The sequence below is a fragment of the Marmota marmota genome, unplaced genomic scaffold (genome assembly GCF_001458135.2).
Source record: "Marmota marmota marmota unplaced genomic scaffold, marMar, whole genome shotgun sequence".
Taxonomy (NCBI): domain Eukaryota; kingdom Metazoa; phylum Chordata; class Mammalia; order Rodentia; family Sciuridae; genus Marmota; species Marmota marmota.
The window spans coordinates 29432923-29454321 of NW_025999900.1; the positions used below are offsets into that span (position 1 = coordinate 29432923).

Below are 21399 nucleotides of genomic sequence, written 5' to 3' on the forward strand. Positions count from 1 at the left end.
TTATAGTTTTCTTTATATTTATCCTTCTTCAGGTCATAGGATATCCTGGATTGTCCTTTCAGTTTTCTTCAGCACTGATTAAGTTTTTGCTAATAATTTCTGCAATATCACACTTGTTATAATCTTCCTGTACTTTCTTTTCTGAACTCAAATAGCATAAATGTTAGACTTTTTTTAAATTATAAGTCACATATATCCCATGTTTTTATCTGAACTTCCCATGTACCTTATTTTCCATGCCTTGTTCCAGACACTTAAACTGATCTTTCAGCTTTGTGAGCCCTTATTTAAACTCTTTCCAAACCACCTTTAAGCTTACTTTTTGAAATCTTGAGTTCATTATGCTACAATTTTATATGTACAATTTGTTTTTGATTATTTTTATATGTTCCAGTAGTGTGGTAAAATTCTCAACTTGATTAGCTTCTTACATATTGATCAATGTATGTCAAATTCCATTTGTGCAACTTCTGAACTTTCTTTTATTGTCTGCTTATTACTTCAATATTCTTTCTTCAATAAAACTAATATTTTTATTGAATACTAGATATTGAGTTTGATTATAAGAACCTATCTGTTACCTCATTCTAGTCATCTCATCCTTTGGCAGTCATCAAAAGGGAAGAACATCTTAGTGTAATGATGTACTGAGCTGACCAGAAGCTGGTGTTATATCTTTGTAAAGTTCGTCTTACATTTACTTAGCTCTTTGCAAAATTTAGCTTTCCGGGTTTCCCAACTGAGATTTTCTCTAGGACTATAGAACACCAACATCCTGTCCTGCCTTATATCTTCTTTCTGCCTGATTTCTTAACTTACTACTCAATACAGATTGCTTGGTAACTTCCTCATAGAGAAAAGTGGTACTACTCCTTTCTTTTTTCTTTAGTTTTATAGACCTGTCAAATTTCTCTCTCTTTTGGTAGCACAAAACTCAATTTTTGCCTTCTGAAACTTCTCTGCCCCTTAGCAGCTGGCCTACATTTGCCTTCTCATCTTGTTGACCTTAATCAAGAATTGGCATTTGCAAGAAGGGAAAAGACAGTATTAAAAACTGTTTTTGCTTTAATCAGCTCCTTTTTTTCTATGAGCTTCCCTACAAGCTCTGATTGCTTCAGTTGCTTTCAATGACTTCCTACTGACATCTTTGACTATTGTCCAGTTTTTCCTAATTGTTCTTAACGGTAGCTTTGCTCTGCTATGTGTTGCTCCATTTTATTTAAAAGTGGCAATAGCTTCCTGTGTTTTTTGCCGGGGTGGTGATTAAATTAGACAATATTTAGTGATATTTCATATGTTAATGGTTTGTTTTAAAATAAATAGCTCAGGCTGAAACAGGAGGATGGCAAGTTCAAGGGCAGCTCCATCAATTTAGTAAGGCTCTAGGCAACGAAGTGAGACCCTGTCTCAAAATAAAAACTAAAAAAGGGCTATGAAAGTGGCTCAATGATAAATTGCCCATGAATATATCCCCAGTACAAAAAAATAAAATGAAATAAAGTAAAGTAAATCACTCAAAACTTTCAGTTCCCTTGTATCACAAGGGAACCAACGTATAACCTTCAGAACATCCTCTCTTGAGCAATTATACTGTGAAATTGTATTCAGATATTCTGCTATTATCATTTAAATTATATGTATTATATAGTTATATCTTAATATATTATTAAGTTATAAGTTTAGTATGTGGCATTTTGTTATAATGTTAAAAAAATAGAAGGGAAAAAAATACCACAGGTTATAATAATGTTCTTGGTTCTTAGGGTAAAACCTTATATGAGTGCTTAAAATAGAATCTCAATAATTAAATTATCTTGGATGAATAAAGGATATATAATCAGCAATATAATATAATGAACAGTGAGCCTTGTTAGAATGAGTATTTAGAATCATAGTTCTAACTGTGGGTTAAGAAATTACATAAACAATATGCATACTATATACAAAATATTTCACAAGTGAGGTCAGCCTTAAAATTCCTTACTCAAGCGCCAGATGTTAAGTAGATACTGTGTTAGATGAAGTATTTTTGGATTTTTATATTCAGCACCTAGTTTCTCTTGACATTACACAGTCACTGTTTACAAGAAAAAAACCCATTTTAGGTATTTGATCAAAATTAGGGGTTGGCCTTTCCTGTATGTCTTAGTACCTTCATTCTCAGCAAGCTTTAATTCCATGTTTTCCTCTCATTCCCATTCTCCCACATAATCTTGCTTGAAGTGTATCCCATTTTGTTAGACTCACATTGTGAAATAGCTGATCTGATAAACTGATATAAGATGCATGTTTCAAGAGGAATGCTTTAAACAAGCCTTAATCAAAATAGTCTCAAATAAAATAATCTAATGGTATTATGGTATATATATATATATATATATATATATATATATATATATATATTTTTTAAAGGAAACATTACTTTTTTCATTAATCATTTGCATGAGCCTTTAAATTATACCTTTCTCATTATAAATATATAGATTTGAATGAATTCTAAAGAAGTTTTTTTCCTCTTAAATCAATTCCAATGTGGGAGATATGTTATAACAATTGTCATAGTAATTAGGATATTCTTATGCTTTGAAGGTTTTCTTTTACCCAAGGTAGCATCTGGTTTTCTTTATTTTGTCAATTGCAATTTCCCAGTTTCAGGACATTTTAACATTTCCCTTCAAATTAAGGTCTTATGAGTGTCTGCCAGGTTTCATGGTTCACAAGCATAATACTATTGGATGTTTTTATTGGGAATTATAAGTTTTTATTTTAAAGTACAGGTTTTTAGGAGGGATTTATTTTTAAATCTATGAAAGAAATGATCCAATTCATTCATATCTATAAATCATTTTATTAACATCTATTCTACAAAGATACATTTGTTTTAATGGTATTGAAAGATGCATTAGAAAACAAACAGTACATGTATTGTTATTTGTATCTAAAAACAACTTTGAAGATATTTTACATGTTCCAGAATAAAACCATAAAAAGATAAGTGAAAGAATTATTAGATCATTCATGGACTTTATCCTCAAAATATATGGTCCTGATATCCTAAGTGTTATAGGCAGATTATTTCTTCTACATAAATTAACAACCACAGAGTGGTATCACTGTGGTTACTATTATTTTTTTATCTGTCATTAAACACCATGATACTAAATTATGGTATCTAAATGGTATTAATATAAAAATGTCATAACTTCAAAACATTGAAAATCCTTGGTCTAGCTGTTATAACACCATGCCCATGAAATATAGCTTTATGCCTCTTTTACACTGCACTTATGTTTAAATTTAATGCCAACATTTCATTGCTAAGAAACATGTTAAGTGAGGATAGAGACACCATATTTATTGAAGGGCACATCTACATTGGCAGGTGTTTTCTGACTTAAACATTTGTTTCAGATAATATTTTATTCAGGAGCATCTTATCAGCCAAAATGTTTTCTCTTTTTTTTTCCAGTTTTGAAAATTCCAGTTTCCTCACTACATATTCTAAGCTGGAAATGTTTGAGAGGGAATATTCTTTTCCTTTGGTCCCAAATGCTTGAAGACTCTATTGACAGAGAATATTTCAGCTCTTCAGGCAATGAACTTTGTTTTCCAAATGTTATCTCTTTACAAGTAGGCTTCTATATAGAATCTTCTTATTTGGAAACAATTGAAAGGGTATGTAAGTTTACAGGTCAAGGTTAAGGGACCTTACAAGCAAGAACTAGAATATGCTACTTATTAAGACCATTTTCATATTACTTTCAGAAAGACAAATGATTGAGGTTCTCAAAGAAACTGCCTGCTGACAATGTCAGGAATTAACACACTTAATTTTAAATCTGTGCAATTTGACCTTAATTTTTTTTTTGTGAACAAAAGTTACACTTTTCACTAATTTGCATTGCTGCTACTTTCATTTTAAATTGGAATTTTTTATCACCATCCATCTGTAAGATACCTCCTGTTACTAATTTCTGACGTGGATCCTCTCATTAATATGAGATTCACAATTGCATAGATTAAAAGTTATCTGATTATATCTGGCTCATCCCATGTTTTATCATTCTGTTCCTATATTTGATAGATAGTGATTTAACTGTGACAATGTTAGTATATAAAGATACCGAGTCAGATAGTAACTCTTGGAAGAGTAAATTTTAATATATCTGATGACAGTTTTCTTTTACAGGGCTTAACATTACTAGGCGAAGTTTTCTTTTTAGCTATCTTAATAAAGTAGGAAATATAAACTTTGTATTTTTTAAATTTTATAAATAGTAAGGATTTATATGTAAATAGAGTTGAATAAGAATTTAAATGGTTTTCTAATTAAATATTATGCATGCCTAAGTAAAACAATTTTCTTCTTTTCTTTTTATGATTAATTAGTTTGAAAGCTCTTTAAGCAAAAGAAATTTCTGTTACTGATAACAACCTTTGTAAGCACAGGAAACAACATAAAAAAAACATTGAAGACTGAAGACCAAAGGGTGGAGTTGCTGAGAATTAAGAAACCTCTGAAATACATTTTACACAGAAAATCTTAATACTCTTAATTGGTTGTTTAGATCAAGGACAACTAAACAAAACTTCTCAACAAAACACAGGATTGAACTTCAGGGGTCTGTAAGAACTACATTTGAAAGCACCAACAGAGACATCAAGAACTCTCTTTATAATTCCTGATTTACTTTTGTAACTGAGTTGACCAGTGCTAAATTTTGAGTCTACTTGGAAACTCTTAACAACTCTTCCTTCATTTGCTTCAGAATAGAGCATTGTTAGCTGTTAAGTTCCCATCTTTAATACCAAAGATCATATTCAGAATGATTCAAGGGCTCTTGCTGCTGCTGTCTGGTTTCCATAATTACAACAAACTCTATATAGGGTTGAACACAGCTAGTAGTCTCTTCTTCCCCTAGTCTGTTCCTATTTTGGCATTTCTTCCTTGACCAATCAAACATGTTAACTCTGAGGAGAGACATGCACATTGATTAGTGCTTCCTAGACATGGTACCTTTATTTTCTCTTTGGAATAATAAAGATGGCACTCTCTGCCTTCTAAAGTGGTTGGCACAGTGAAAGGGAAAGACATTTTTGTGAAAATACTTAGCATAGTGCCTAGTCCCTAGAAGGTGTTAATAAATATTGGTTCATTTCTTATTTATTTTCTTTCTCCGAAAAACCTACCTGGCATGATGAGAATTCTTAATGCTCTTGGTAAGAAAAGCTTTGGGGGCAAATGTGTGTCTAGCAGTCCTTAACCATTCCATGTAGGTGAACACCTAACCTTTTTAGACTCCTCCATGTTGTCATACCACCTTAAACTCATCTGTCCTTATGCTGCTCCAAAATTTCTTGCTGTCTGACTTAGTTGAAATTTGAATAATCGGAAACCATAATGTTTTCTTAACAGCACACCAAATGCATCATAGAAGAACAGGAAAAAAAAAAAAAAAGAAAAGAAAAGGTAGCCTGACAACCCAGATAATTACTGAAATGACCATGGAAAAGTGAAAAAAACTCTTTTCAAAATGGTGAGTTCTATTTGCCCTTTTCTGTTTTTGAGTTGGATGTGCTAGTAGGGTCTCTTAACCTTTTATTACTCAATTTTAGTATCAGAGTATTGAACTAGACCAAGTTCAAAGATTTCTCTAGAGCACTGGTACTATGAGATACTCTAAGAAAAATGAGTCAAGCTCATTTTAGAACTGTTATGACTTGCTACTCATGTGCCCAATCTTGGATCACATTAATCGAGTCTCTTGGAATTCCTGGGAAATAAAACTTACTTACGATTATCTATTTGGTGCCCTCCCACTCACAAGTTATTACTTTTTAAAATTCATTCTCAAAAACACTGGACTATTCCATCTTCAAACAGTGCAAACTTTAAGAAAATGGCCATTCTTGATTTCTCAAATTTTTTCTTGAACCTATTTTCCTAAAGAAGGTATCATTTTCCTGGCCTTATTGACTTATTTAGAGTCACAGTGACATTCATTATTATTGGCAGTTGGAAAGAGTGTGGAGAGTGAAGGCAGCCTGTCATCCTAGAACACCTTTTTCTTTTTACCAAATCTTGAAATATGAGACATGTGATTACTAAAAGGTTATTGCTACTTCTCACATTTAACAATGCTTTTTTTTTCTCTTTGTGGATTAATTGTACATTTTTTTCAGTCAACATTAAATTAAATTAATATAAATTTCTAATGAACTCCTATTCCATGTCTTCTAATGCACTGTGCAGGAATGTCTGCCTTTCCTCTCGCTCTTTTGTGGCTGTATTTGCCAAACTTGGGACATCAAGCAGAGGTTTAGAAAGGTTAAATGTTGTAGTCTTTGGTTCATAACATGGTAAAGAGTCCAAGACCAAATTATGCTCTGGAACATAATTAGAGGCCAAGTGACAGAGGGATTCTTGACCTTTCTGTGCCACAAACATCACAGGCCATTTGCCTTCTCTGTTTCCCATTTCCTATTGTGACAAATGGCATATAACTAAATCCTAGAATTTCTCAGTTTCTTTTACATTCTAATCATCCAAAGAATTCTTCAGCTAGTTAATAATTCCTTTTCATCATAATAGAAGCCTTAGAGCATAATTTCGATCACAGTTAAGCATAGTTAAGTCATGCAGAGTTAATTAATAGGCATTTTATGTTTTGTATGTCAAGTATTTTTGTAGGATGAGCCCTGGAATAGGTGTCACAGACATTGCTGTGAGGGTATGCATGTGCCCAGGTTAGGAAGAAATAAATGAGGACTAGGTAAAAAGGGAAAAAATTTGAGAATGTGAGGGGAGATTACTCCAGCTGACAGAGTAGTGTTTCTTTAGAGAGGAGACAACAATTTACATTGTGATTGAAAGAGGTTATGTCAAGTGCTGAGCTGAAGGAATGTGTGAAGTGTACCTGGTGATGAAAGGTGGGAGTTTGGTCTTGAATGTGTCTGGTGGGAATGGAGCAATGGCTGGGGCATGTTTTCAGTCTAAGTGACAGAGGGCAGGTAAGTGTAGTTTTTACTATTTCTTCATCGTGAGGATTAATAGTATATAAGTGCCAACTGATGGAAAAGCAGATTTAGGTTCAATATTGAATTTCAGAGGGGTTATCAAAATAAATACTGCATTATTCCACCAGAAAGTCTTAGTAAACAAATAGAGTACTTTATTTCTTTAAAAAAAATTTAAAGCCTTGCTTGTTAAATATTAAACTTGACATTTTGATTAGCATGACTGTCAAAATGTTCTCTGTCTTAGGGGTAATTAAACATTATGTGAGAGCATATCCCATTTTCCAGCATAGCTTTTTGATCAATTGTACAGAAATATCACATATAGGAAACATATATAATTTGTTGATATACAAGTCAGAAAATTACACTAATGGTTTTAATTTACATTCAACCCTAGCCTTCTATTTTACAGGAAGAAAATTTGTGCTTCCTTTAATTGCACAAGCAATTAGGCATTTACACTCTAAAAATTAAGAGAAAATGGCTAATTGTGTATGCAATATCTGTGCCCACAACTAACAGTGGCTACAAACAATCCTGCCACCAAAATTCAAGCCAGGGATAAAAAGGCAGCCCCGAGTCATTGCCCTTTTTGAAGCTTGGAACATGCTTTGCTCATAACTTCAGTGGCTTTGAAAGTTCTATTTCTGACAGACGTAAGCATTAGCCTGTAGTGCTCCTTACAGTCTGAAGTACAAATTATTATCATTTAAATAAAGTGGAAATGGTGACAAATTCTGAACAATTTTATTATAAGATATATTATATTTGAAAATTTTCTCTGAAGTATTTTAGACCAATCATGTTGGAAACTTATGTTAATATGAGTGCCTGATTTTTTTAAAGTTACATTTCATGCTCTTAAAGCCCACCCAGAATTTGTCTCTAGTCATTTTACACCACCTCAAATGACACTCTCATATTTACAGCCCCCAAAGTACCACAGGAATTAACTAAATATGTCACATTCACAAAAATTGCTGTAGAAATGAACAAAGGATGAGTTTGTGTCTTTCCACTTAACATGTTTATTTTGTTTATATGCCATTAAATTTATCTTGCATTTTTCTCACCACAGTAAGTAAAATATGCTTTCTGTGTTTAATGTCTACCTTTCAAAGTAGAGTTTGGAAGTAAACAGTGTCCATTTACTAATTAATGCCTCCATTTGTTGTCTCCAAATAAGAAAGATTTTTGAATACCCTTCCCCAACCTAAATGCCCTTTTAAAATTCAGAGATTTAAAAAACAATCTCTAATAACAGCTGTTAAACACAAAAATCTATGAGATTAAATTTGTTATAAGTACATACTGAAAAAAAAAACTCTCTTCTTTTGCAAGAGTGAGTTAGAAGCCCAGAAGAGTGTAGTCAAGCTTAGCCAACAAACTCGTAATTCTACTTTACTCTCTCAGTCTGATATTCTAGCCATTATTTTTGTTGTTTTTCAAAAAATCTAACTACCCTTGCACTTATGTCATAAAAATTCTGCCTTTTTTCCCTTTTTTAATATTTGTATTCAAGACAAACAACAGGAGGTTGAAATCAGGCCATTTAAAAGAAACATCTGCTGACATTTATTCATATGCTACATGTTCCACTTTCATCATTGAATGTAATGATAAACACACATTCCAGTCAATAATGGCAATTCCCAGCCAAGCTTTACAAATGGTCTCTTTAACACCTAAATTGACAGCTCGGGAGATTTTGAGATAGAAGCTAAATATGGTACATTTGGACACTGTTTGCCTAAGTCTAGGATGTCTTGGAGACTTTAATAAGCAGACATACATTATCAAATAGAAGAAAGTCTTGACTGTGCAGGTATTGGAGCAGTGAAGTTTGACACTCGTTGAGCAGATTAAATGCAGAAAAAAAAAAAAAGAAAAATCCTTAAAAACAAATGGCCTCTTCTAAGAGTATAGTAAAATAAAGATCTGGCCCACAGTGTGTAGAATAGTTTCATTTAAGAGTAAAAACTAATTGCAAATTGTTTAAATTATAGAATTTAACTCTGGCATGCTAAAAAGTTGAATATTTATTTTGCTTCCCAAGTTAATTAAAATAAACCCTTCTCCGAGTTTAAATTATTGTTAGAACATTTTGATAAAATATTAAATGTGTTTCACTTATTGCTTGTAATGAGTAATTATGCCAACTTTTAATGTGCTAAGGATTTCTTTCAAGAATATGCCATAAGTTTTGATTCAGATTCCTAATTTTTCTTTAGAAAGTGGTATATCAGATAAGTCAACTAACAACACTCAAGGTAGCCATTAAAGATCTCATGAAGGATTGAAATTAGCTTTGATCTTTCCTGTGAGGACATGTAAACACATACTCCTCAGAGACATTAAGGATCCCATTTTATGTGTATCTTTTATGCATATTCCTTTACATTTTGGTTCAGATTGATTAACCTTATAACTGAATCATACACTGTGTTCCAGCCAAGCAGAAAAATCACTGCTTTGCCCAGCTTCGTCCTGGGTGAAGAGTTTTTCTTTTCAAAACTCTGCCTTTACTGTGTTTTAAAACAGGTCACTTGCTACTTGACTGAAAAGAATCTAGACATTTGACAAACTATCCTTGCAACATAATGAGAGGTTTGCAAAGTTACCTCATATAATGTCATCTAGAGAACAAGTCACACCAATCTGTAGTGCTCCGATTAATGGTATTTTTCTCTGAAATCAGCTCAGTTGAAGAGACAGCTTGAAATTGTTTTTTTGTTTTTTGATTTTGTTTCTCGGTGCAGGACAAATGGGGCTAAATTTGGAATGTCAGATTACGATGTTTTCATCTGCTCCCAAGGCATGTTGAGAAAAGTAGCCAGACAAACCTTAACACCTTATTACCATTCTATGTGGGAAAATAAAAAATTCAGAATCTGAATTTACAGTACTTCATAGTGTGCGCCACAGCGATATAAAACATTTCTTGATTGTGGTGGGTGGAGGACAAGTTTCGAGGACTTCCCAGGGAGGATGATAGAGGTCTGGATCGAAACCACAGTTTCCAGGGTCAGCATTTAGAGTAGTAACAAGTATATTATTAAAAAAACTTTAATAACTCAATTTTTTTTAATAATGTCACCTCTCCCATGAATCTATGGAAACTAGTTCAATGAAATCTTCGTCCAACCACCCACCTTCTGTGCAGTAAAATTATGGTGGATAAACCAATTCATTAAAGCTTTTGGGGAGAATTTAGAGGAATGAGTTGATTTCTACTAATACTCTGTCCTAAAATCTTTTCAAGTGTGGACGTTTGGCAGGAGTATAACCCAGACCTGCAGCAACTACACTTTGAACAGAGTGTACTTAATGGCAAAAGGGAGAGAAAGTAGTATGCACTCTCTCCCAGGCCCCCAAAGCCAGAGCGGAGTGAAGATGGGACGCCAAATAAATCTGCCAGTGATTACGCTAAAGGAAATTATGATCTTGTTATAGAAACCATTAAAGGAAAACCAGAGTTGGTATGTAAATATTGTTGCATCATTATACCACTGAAAAAAACAACCTAGTGCAACATTAGTATGTTATGCAATTAACAAAATGAAAAATGAGCTGCTTGAATTTAAAGCTTTTAATGTTTTTCAAACAGATAATAAGCATTTTCAACACCAATGTAAAACGTAATAGAAAAGGTCTCCCTCAAAGAATGACATATTTCATCAATACTTACTATGCATTAAGGAGCTAATAGGCGTTTGCCTAGCTCTATTATTGTTGTTTTCTAACTCATCAAACAGCAATCACATATAAACTAAAGCAAGAGGAAGATAAAAGGCTTGCTAGAAGATCAGAACATTTGATATGTGTAATGTTTTAAGAGATGATTGGCCTATATGTGCTATTCTAATTTTGAGAAAAACGGCTTGGGTAGCCAACTTTCTTTAGGCCAAAGCCCATTATTAAGTGCTGTGTAAAATATTTTAAATCCAGAATTACTTAAAAGATATTAATATAATTGTTCAAAACCATAGAATTATAAAATATAATTAAGAATTAATATATTATTCAATATCCTTATTTTTCCTGAAGCACCAGCAATTCTTTTATATATCCAATTATCCCAATAGAACCTAAAACATACTTCAGCAGAATTACTTCAGTGGAAAATGGGAAAATAAAAACTTTTAAAAAATATGCCATAACAGATTGTAATACATTATATGCTGAGCAAGTAATATAATATAAATATGTAAATTTTAACTATCTATTCATATTACTTTGCTGCTGAACAACAAAACCCCACAACTACTTACTGATTAGAAGTCAAATAATTGCTCAATCAAAAACAATTTTATAAAAATGAACTTACATTACCAACAATGAAGCTATTTACTTTGTAGATGATGATGACTTTTCAGTATCAAATTCAGAACAGTAAGGAAAAATTTCATAGGGGGACAATGCAACTTTCATAAATTATATTCTAAATGAATATAATTTACTGTAGGCACTAGAAAGTTAATATGTTCTCTAAAGATTTCTTTAATTTAGTTGTTGCTAATTTATTCACACTAATACAGAAAAAAATACTGCAAAATTTTTCATAACAAAAAAACTGTGCATATCTCTGTGTTTTAGCTGGCATGTGGTTCTACACAGATGGTTTGGGGCTTTCTTTGCTGCAAAACAGATGGGCTTGCACTGTCCCTTACCAATCAAAAGAGAACTCGAAAAATATAGGAATATCTTTACCTACATTGCGTCCTTTAATTCAAGAAATTAAAATGCTTAAAAGTATAAATAACTGCCTATGGAAAATAATTTCTGAAATGGATGTCATATGTTGAAATTATACAGTAACCTAGTTCATGTTTAATGCAAAAAATATAAAAAGTTTGGCTTGTGCATGATACTGTTTGTAACATACAACTATTAACTTAAGAAATTTACAACTATGGAATGACTGCTATCATGTGTTCACCTTGCCTAAAAAACACTGCTGTTTTAAAACTTCAAGTGTAGTTAAGCATATTTCAATTCAAAGTGATCATTCTAGGCAGCATCATCCACTGAACCAAGTTAGCAAACACATATAAGTTTAGTATGCTCATAGCTGACATACTTTTGCAACCAAAATAAAAGCTAAAACAAAGCTCAGTTATCCTGAATGCTGTATTACTTTAATTATTCACAATAGAAATTGGTCTTTCATATACTGAATTGGAATTGTGGCCTACCTTCAAAGGTTTTTGTGGAAATGTGGAAGCATGCTACTTGGGACTATTAAAAGCACCCTCTTTGTTTTGTATATTTTACTAAATTTTACAAAGTAACGTGGCAGCACACTCTCAGAGCATCACCATGTGAGAGACAGACATCGTGGGCTCATGAGCTTGGAATAGTGTTGCTTATAGGAAGAACTCCTGCTGCTCTTATCTTCAATACACAAATAGAATTGTTAACCTATGATGCTGCAACCATTGTTTGATATTTTGTAAACAGATGTTCTAATGATGAATTGCTTCTCTAAGCATAGTCAGAGCTTTGGTCAGCTTCTAAAGGTTGGTATTTCTCTAAGGTGTGGTCCATAAAGACCAGTTTGGCTGTTTGGTCTGCCTTTATTCACCCAGAATAAGTGGTTATCAGAGCATAATGCACCCTGTATTTTATTCATCTCCCAAACAAAGCATTTATATAAAATACATCATTTCCAGGAAAGGAAGTTATGGGTTTCTAATGTTTAACTACAAAAAAGTCCCTCTAACTGTTAGTATACATATCGAATCTATATATACTCGTATTCATACATACATAGATTTACATATATTCCCAACTATACATGTATAAATGTATATAACTATATTTTAACTCTCTATATCTATAGGATATATCTATACATAAGATATATATATATATGTGTGTGTGTGTGTGTGTGTGTGTGTGTGTGTGTATAAGGTATATATACATGCATATCTTCATTTCTTGCAAGTATTTTACCAAGGAACAGAGTATGATTCATTTTCCACATATAAGCAGTGTATCTTAAATTGGTTTCTTTTCTTCAATGTTCCAATTCTGAAAAGCAACTGAGTACTTTTTCTTTTGTCTGTGTAATGCAAAATAACAGCTTTGCTTGTATTTTTTCAATTACACGAAAACCAATGTCTCTCGTAGATCTATGATGAAAGGTTTTGCCAGGCTAGTAAATGTAAATAAAACTGTAAAATAAATATATTTAAGAAAAGAAACTGCTCTCAAACACTCCTAAATACTTTGGCAGCATTTACATAAACAAACAATTGATATGAAAATTGCAAATAATTTTTTGTCCATTTTTAAAACTAGTTTCTAAAGATGTCTTCTAGCCTAAACCTAGATCAAATTACTGTGGTTAAATAAAATAAAACCACACTCAAAAAAGTCTAAGTTTTAGTTTTTTAATAATTCTGTACTCTATTTTCTTGATATTAGTACAGATTGCTGACATAGTGTTCCAGTGCAATATGAGTTATGAAGTTTTCTAGCTTTACATACAGTAAATAAATATTAGTTACACTAGAGAATCAAGGAACATGAAAAGAAAATTTAAGCTTTGCGGCATTTTTAAGAAAACTATCTGAATTGTTGGCAATATTCTGACTCTTCAGAGGGAAACAATACATTACAAGGTAAAAAGCCCAATTAGGCTGAGCATTTTCTGAATGATTCTAGATACTGATAGAGGATATTGCTGTATAATTGCTTGGCTTTGGAAAATTTAGATTGTTCCATGAGCAAAAACTGCCTCATACATGGCTCTTCTGTGTCCACCTACAAATAATTCTGAACATACATAAAACTCTGTAAATATTAGTGCTGATTCCTTGGAAAATTAGAATGTTTCAGAGCTTGTTTCTCAATTTTAAAAATATTTTGGTAATTGGTGAAGTATTACAATTCTCAGAAGCTTTAGTTTTCTTATTTGCCTTTTGTTTAATACTAGACTTTAAAATGATATTGTTTCTTAATATTCAATATACTAAGGAATAAAAATCATCAACTCCTGCTCATTTTTCCTCATTTCATCTAGTAATATCTATGAAAAGTGTGGGACATGGCAGAAAAACATAAATGTTATTTGTCCTTGTAGCAGATTATTGTTTTCATTGTTTGTTGTCCATGCCTGTGATAAAATTATAGTATGCCTCACTGACAGCAGATTTGGTCACAGGACTTTCTTATCCAATGGTCTATGAGCCAGAGTGATTTACATCACATCAAAGCGAAGCTTTAAGAGCGACTGCATGACTTTCCCATTACTCTTTTCACATCGTTGTAGGCAAAGATAGCTCTGCCTGTATGAACCCTGGAATGAAGAGACAGAGGGAGTACAGCCACAGTGGCCCCCAGTTGACTTGTCACATAGGGAAGAAGTGAACCTTTGTTTAGCAGGCCCCTGACATTTAGGGGTTGTTTACTTAGCAAAACCTAGAATAAGCTGGCCAATGAGGAAATAAGAATGTCCTAAAGATATTTGATCATTTTGATTTTTGTTTAATATGGAAGAAACTCTGCCTGTGATGTGGAGAACAGATGGGCATGGAGAAGGCTGAAACTGGTAATATTAGTTACAGGAAGGACAATAAGCCTCCATCCCTCCTTCCAAGTTACTGACAATTTAATGGGAGAGAGAAATACATAAATACTCATAAGCTAATGCAGAACTCCTTAATTAGAGGGAGTTGGAGGGTACTGTATGTCTTTGTGCAGAAGATGGTCTAAAGAGGAAATTACATGGGAATCTCATATTGACTGAAAAGTGAACAAGAAAAGGAAGATCATGAATTTTTTTCTGACAGAAAGATGATCAAAAGTTGCCTGAATTCTTTTTTTCTTTATGATTTAAAACATATAGTTTTATTTAGTGTTTTCTGAATCTTATGTATTATTCCTCACAATCTTGAACTTATTATTTTAATTAATATTAATTCATTTATTTATTTGAAAATGTTTGTTTCCAATATAATTTAGAAACTGTTAATCAAGGTCCTTTCCACCTGAACTCTGTTACAAAACCAAAACAAAACTTGGAAAAGTATGACTCAATGATAACTGTTAACATACTGGTCATCTTTTGAATATATACCTTTTATATAATATGTTCATATTATACAAAACAGATCACACAGTAAAACTGTCTTATAACTTGATCTAATCTATAATAAACAATCTTTATAACATTAAATGGTAGTTACTTGCTGTATATAATTCCATTTATAGACAATGCAATAAATACATTTAACCCATTTTCTTTGTTGGACTTTTAGGTTATTTTCATTTTTCCTACTCTAAGTAATGCAATAGATATCAATTTTCATAGATAAATCTTTGAAAACATTTGTGGGGTTTTAAATATATCATTAAGTAGCAGGGTATGACAATAACTATTTTCTTTAATCAATATTTCTTTACAAATAAGTCTCCTTTCCAAATCATAAATTCTTGAGCTATGAATGTGGACTTCCTATAGTAGTGGAGCATATTATGTTAGTTCAGCAGGTTTTCTTCCTTCACTCTTAAAAGCTGCTCTATTGTCTTGTGTATCTTTCCCTAGTAATCTCAGAGCTGATGTTGTCTAAGAGTTGCTGATTTTGTATCATTTGTATCCTGTCACTTTATGCACAGATATGCATATCTTGGTAGTTCTGGGCCAGACAGCTCAATAATTTCCCCACTATTCTGAGATAATTATTTATTTCCACCCAGTTGGACTCAGTAGTAGCCAAGCTATCTCCAGGTGGAAGTTTAAAGGCTGGTATGCTTGTTGAGCCTTCCCCCCCACCTTTTGTCACAAGGCCAGGTCTGGATAGTGGCTGCCCTGTCAGTCTAGCTTTTGTAATGCACATTTGCAATAGAGCTTCAGCTACAGTGGACAGCAAGTAAGAGTGAGAAATAACCTCTGTCATTATAAAGCACTGAAATTTTGGATTCATTTGTTATAACATATCACATATCTGCTCCTACCTAATGCATATAGAAAATAGCTATGTATTCATGGAGAAAATAATTCCATGAGAGATGGTCCAGACTATTGGATGATGGATGCTATCTCCCTAGGCTGACAACCTGTGTTGGTTGCTTCCTAACAGGTGATCTTGAGGACATTGTGTAACTTTTGCAAGTTTTCTTATGGTCATGGGAGAATTCAGAGAAAAGTGCCTTCACATAATTGTTATAAAGATTGAATGAAACATTAGTGTCTGATATCTGCTAATATGTGGAAAAATTTCAATATATACCAGCTAGTATTTTTTAAAGTAGTATTAGAACTAGTCATTTTAAACAGAGAACATAACAATAAAAACTTGGGTTTTAGAAAAAGACATCCGACCTCAAAACTCAATTCTGCCATTTACTGTCTATGTGAATTTGGATACATTACTTGAATTCTCTAAGCCTCTGTTTATTCAGTCACAAAATGAAGATACTCATTGTATCACTGGGGTAGTGAAATAAGTTTGTGTATGTAAGGAGCATAATGCATGACTCTTTGGAGAAACCCAATAAGGCAGCTGTTACAAGGATTAGAAATCAATAGTGCCCACTACTGAAGATGCTCTGAATGATGGAAAGAGATTGTGGCTACAATTGATCTTTTACTCTGGATGATAGATTCTCACTCTGTTGCTTTTGAATCTGCTGCTGCACTCTTAAATCAACTTGATTCCCTGACTGAAATTTTTATTTAAATTTCATGTAGCAATGGCTGCAGGAACTATCATTGTTCTAACCAGAAATCTCCTCGAAAATGAAGCCATGTTAAACTCCATAAAAATATGAATTACACAAAATTCATCCATCTGACCTAGTAAAAGAGAATTTCAGACAGAGATTGAGAGAAAAACATTAGAGAAAAAGGGAACCTCCTTGGATCAGAGTCTTGATTTCCCATAAATAGGCCCTGTGAACTTGGGCAAAGGCTTCTGGGTACACATTTCCTCATCTGTAAGGTTACTTTTTATGGCTCATGGCCAATGACTGAAGCAGGTGACACTGCAAGTTTGTTTGTCAAAGGCCTGAAGTGTTAAACAGGTATCTTATCCTAGCACATTAGTAGTTTTTTTTTCTTTTCAAATGCAGAACGAGGTGGAAACTATCAAGAATAAGTCATTTTTGAAAGTGACAATACACTAGAACCTTGCCTCTTAAAGCTCCTTAAGTCTTTAAATCCCTTAAGTAAATACAGAACAACCTAAAACAGCATCATCAACAATGACAACCAAAAAAATCTCACCTACCCAGCCCCATGCCCAAGTTCTCCTAATCATAGCAACTGCTATACTGTGGGCATGGAAGTAGGAAAAAGCAATTACTTTTCAAAAACTATATTAATATATTTAAAATTTCCTTTCTCATTTTCATAACATCTAATATTCATTCATTTCCCCGTTTCCTTTCTGTTGTCCTTATTTGTGTTGAAGTTTTCAAATTACTTATAGAAAGTCATTTTTTGCAGAAATAAAGTCCAACTTAAATACAAAATATTCAAGATGTTATTTTAAAAAAATTTAAAAATGTATGCAAAAGTGGCAGATATTTATAAAAATGTAATAAATCAATAGAAGCTAAATTTCTTTTTTACAGTACCATTAAATCTCAACAACATGATCTCAGACATCAGAATGAAAGAGAAAAATATGTAGTCCAATACCTGAGTGTTTACAAACATATGGATATTTGTTTTCCTTTTGTATAAATAATGCACACTTAATTTTTTTCCATGTCAATTATTATAATTTTAACATGAGAATGTCCCTCAAAAACTCATATGTGAGACAAAGCAAGAAAGCTCAGATGTAAGAGGGGCTTTGAGAACCTTAACCTAACCTTAAGTGCATTTAAACTACTTAAATGGATTAACTGGGTGGTAACTATAGGCAGATAGGGTTTGGCTGGAGTAGTGGGTCAATGGGGTCTTGCCTTTGGGATTTATATTTTGTCAGTGGTGAGGGGAATTTATATCTCTCTGCTTCCTGCTGTCCTGTCTGAGCCAATTTTCTCCACCACACTCTGCCATGATGTTCTGCCTCCCCTCCTACTCTGAGGAATGGAGTAGGCCATCTGTGGACTGAGACTTCTGAAAGTGTGAGCCACCAAATAGAACTTTTCTTCTTTTAAATGGTTCTTGTCAGGTCTTTTGGTCACAGCAGTGAAAAGCCGACTAAAACATCAATAATATCTGTAAAGCATCACTACTTTTTTTTTTCTGTTTTTGAACCCTAAAATATTCAGGAGCCATTGAACAAGAGGAAATCTGCAAAAAAGGTAAGTTTATTGACCTGCCAATAAAGAAACAAATGACTCAAAATTTTCCATGCAAAAAAGGGTATTACATCAGAATGTCTTCAGGTTGTGGACCAGCACGATTGTATCTATCAGAAGCAGAGCAGCAAATATTTACTTTCCTAAAGTACCGGCAGGTGAAAGGTAAAACAGGCAAAGCACAAACTTTAAGCAATATATCAGGAGCAAGAGCAATGAAATAATGAGCAATGCAATGAAAGTCACAAAGCATTGGGATACATATGGGGACTTGCTAAGAATACCTTGTAGAGGGAGTCTAGGTAGGGGGTGTTAATGAGCCTGGTATACAATTAACTCAGAAAAGTGGTGGTGGGAGGTTTCAAGGATTGTGGAGGGCTTTGAACATCAAGTCAAAGAGTCTGGATTCTGTTCTGGAGACAGTGGGAAACCAGGGACAGTTTGTGAAATGGGATGACAAGCAGGGGCTGTGCCATGGGAAGATTGATAACCTGGCGGCAATGTGCAGAAGCAAAGTGTATGCAGAAGCTTTCCTGGTTTTGGGATGACAAGGAGCCATCAGGATACAAAGGGATTTTTTTGTTGTTTTGTTAGTAGAATTCTGATATTCTCAAATTTTTCTCTTAAGCTTTAAAATCTGTACAAATGGCAAAAACACCATGTTCACACATAAAGGTTTTTTTTTTTTTGCAGTTTATAACAAAAATTGGGTGTCCCATTGTAAATCTATTTTTTTATAAAGATTTTCCCTGTAGTCAATAACACTCAGTAAAAACATGAATTGTACTATGATGTAAAGGTCCAAAGCAAGAAACTACTGTATATCTTGGAAAGCCTTACCCAGCCTCTGCCTTCTCCTATTAAAACAAAATTCAGTGAAAATACAGTATTATATAATCCTATAGTAGCTTTCCTAATAATTAGGAAAGGTCTATAACATCCAAATTACATAACTAGAGAAGCAATACACTATTACAGACTATTATTTTCTTCCTGAAGAAAACGTCTTGCTATTTCATACTCAATAATGTCTGCTCATGTCTTCTTATGGTGTACAACATTATTAACTGGAAAATGTAAGCGTAACACAAATGAAACACTGACATATTTTCCATAACTGCCCTGGACATAATTTTGACACTTTTAAATTTAACAAATGTTGGCTGAGTTCAGTAGATATATAACATAATTTTCACCCATTTTAAATATCATCAAAAAAGACAGAAACCTTCTGAATCTTTAAGCAGATAACTACAATTGCTATAATCTATTTATACCATCTCTTAAAACATATTTAAATTATAAATGCCATAGAGAGATTTCAAAGATACAAAATTCCAAATACAATTAAGGCAAGTGTCATTTTTTTCCTACTTCTAACTCGCCTACCTTTCACAAAACCCCACAAAGAAACATTTTGTCAACTAATAATATAATAAATTTGACTTGTGATTTGAAGTGTTAAAACAAAGGATTTTTTTCAATACAAGTAATACAAGAGGGTTTTCGGCTGCACTGTTTCAGAACTCTTTCTCAGTAAAAGAAATCTTATCTAATCCTGTTTCATCCTTTAAAACTGCCTACACACTAATCTCAAGGGACAAATTTAATACTTTGCAACAAAGAGAATATATCCCTTTTCAGTTTGAATAGAGGAATTGTTAGGACACCAGTGAGGTATGAATAACATTATAATACTGCCATTTACTTAGCAAAAGAAAAAGAAAGTCTCTTGTTGCAACCCCAAAAGAAGGCCTCCTTCTTTGGGTTAAATTTTTTGACCCCTGGTAGATCCCCAGACACCTATGTTACTGCGCTATTTGGGTCTTCCACCTCTTGTGAAGTAAACACTGGAAAAATCTAAGTAAACAGTTTGTTTTAGTTGAAGATAGAAAGACTCCATTTAATTGAGGTTTGATGATAGATGTGCTCCAAATGGTGCAAACAACTTTGACATGGTAAAATAATATTGTCTTATGGCATGTGTAACACTACATAAAGAATCTTAGCTTAGCACTTTCTGAGTTTACAACATTTAAGTGAGAAAATGACAAAAGAAAGCCAAACTGTCAGAAACAGAAAAACCTTTAACAATCCTAAAATGCAGACTACAATTCTCTTCTTTATTCATTTGATTTGGGGGAATAATCTTTGCAACAGAAGGAAGGAATGAGAAAGCAGCCGAACTTTGTCCTTATGAAACTTTACTTTTCTGTGGTCCATTGCAGTTAGCTTCAAATGACACCACAACTAACAAATGAGCATTGATGTTACAATAGGGTTGTAGGCAAGTAGTTGAGGCAAATCAACACTTTCAAGGAAAGTAACTAAAACACACCCTTTACTTCTGTTCATCTTACTACTATCATTTATGGATTATAGAACATAAAAGTACATTGTCTTTAAAATCATGTATAGAATTAATAACTTCAAAATATTATATCATTCATTTCTCCATAAAATATACTACCCATTCAAAGTGTTTATGAGAGAACAGCTAATTTTTGAAATGGCAAAATACAAGTGTCATCAATAAAATCGAAGAACATTTGAATTCCCTTACCTTTTTTTTATATTTATTGGTGTTCAAAACATTACAAAGCTCTTGACATATCATATTTCATACATTTGATTCAAGTGGGTTATGAACTCCCATTTTTACCCCATATACAGATTGCAGAATCACATCGGTTACACATCCACGTTTTTACATATTGCCATACTAGTGACTGTTGTATTCTGCTATCTTTCCTGTCCTCTACTATCCCTGCTCCCCTCCCCTCCCCTCCCATCTTCTGTCTCTACCCCTTCTACTGTAATTCATTTCTCTCCCTTGATATTTTTTCCCCTTTCCCCTCACATCCTCTTATATGTAATTTTGTATAACAATGAGGGTCACCATCCATTTCTATGCATGAATTCCCTTACCTTTGCATATAGGTAATCCTTGTGTCAGCTTTTGGTAAATATTTTGTATAGTCTTAGTAAGCATCAATTATTTATATATATCTGTGTGTGCATATAAATATATGTGTATATAAATATACATATATGCACACACATATAATATATATGCATATATATATGCATGTGTACATAGCAAAATATGTATTCATCGTG

General features: G+C 33.0%; 1 long non-coding RNA gene across 6 annotated transcripts in view; it reads left to right on the plus strand.

The window, feature by feature from the left end:
* LOC125615259 overlaps nucleotides 1–21399 on the plus strand; it is a 117492-nt gene that overhangs the window by 25103 nt on the left and 70990 nt on the right. For 5 of the 6 annotated variants that reach the window (XR_007345832.1, XR_007345831.1, XR_007345829.1 and 2 more), the window contains one exon: nucleotides 5417–5537. This is a non-coding gene — a long non-coding RNA (uncharacterized LOC125615259). Of the gene's footprint in view, nucleotides 1–5416; nucleotides 5538–18249; nucleotides 18283–21399 lie in introns of all 6 variants that reach the window. The other variant, XR_007345833.1, reaches the window with a different exon arrangement.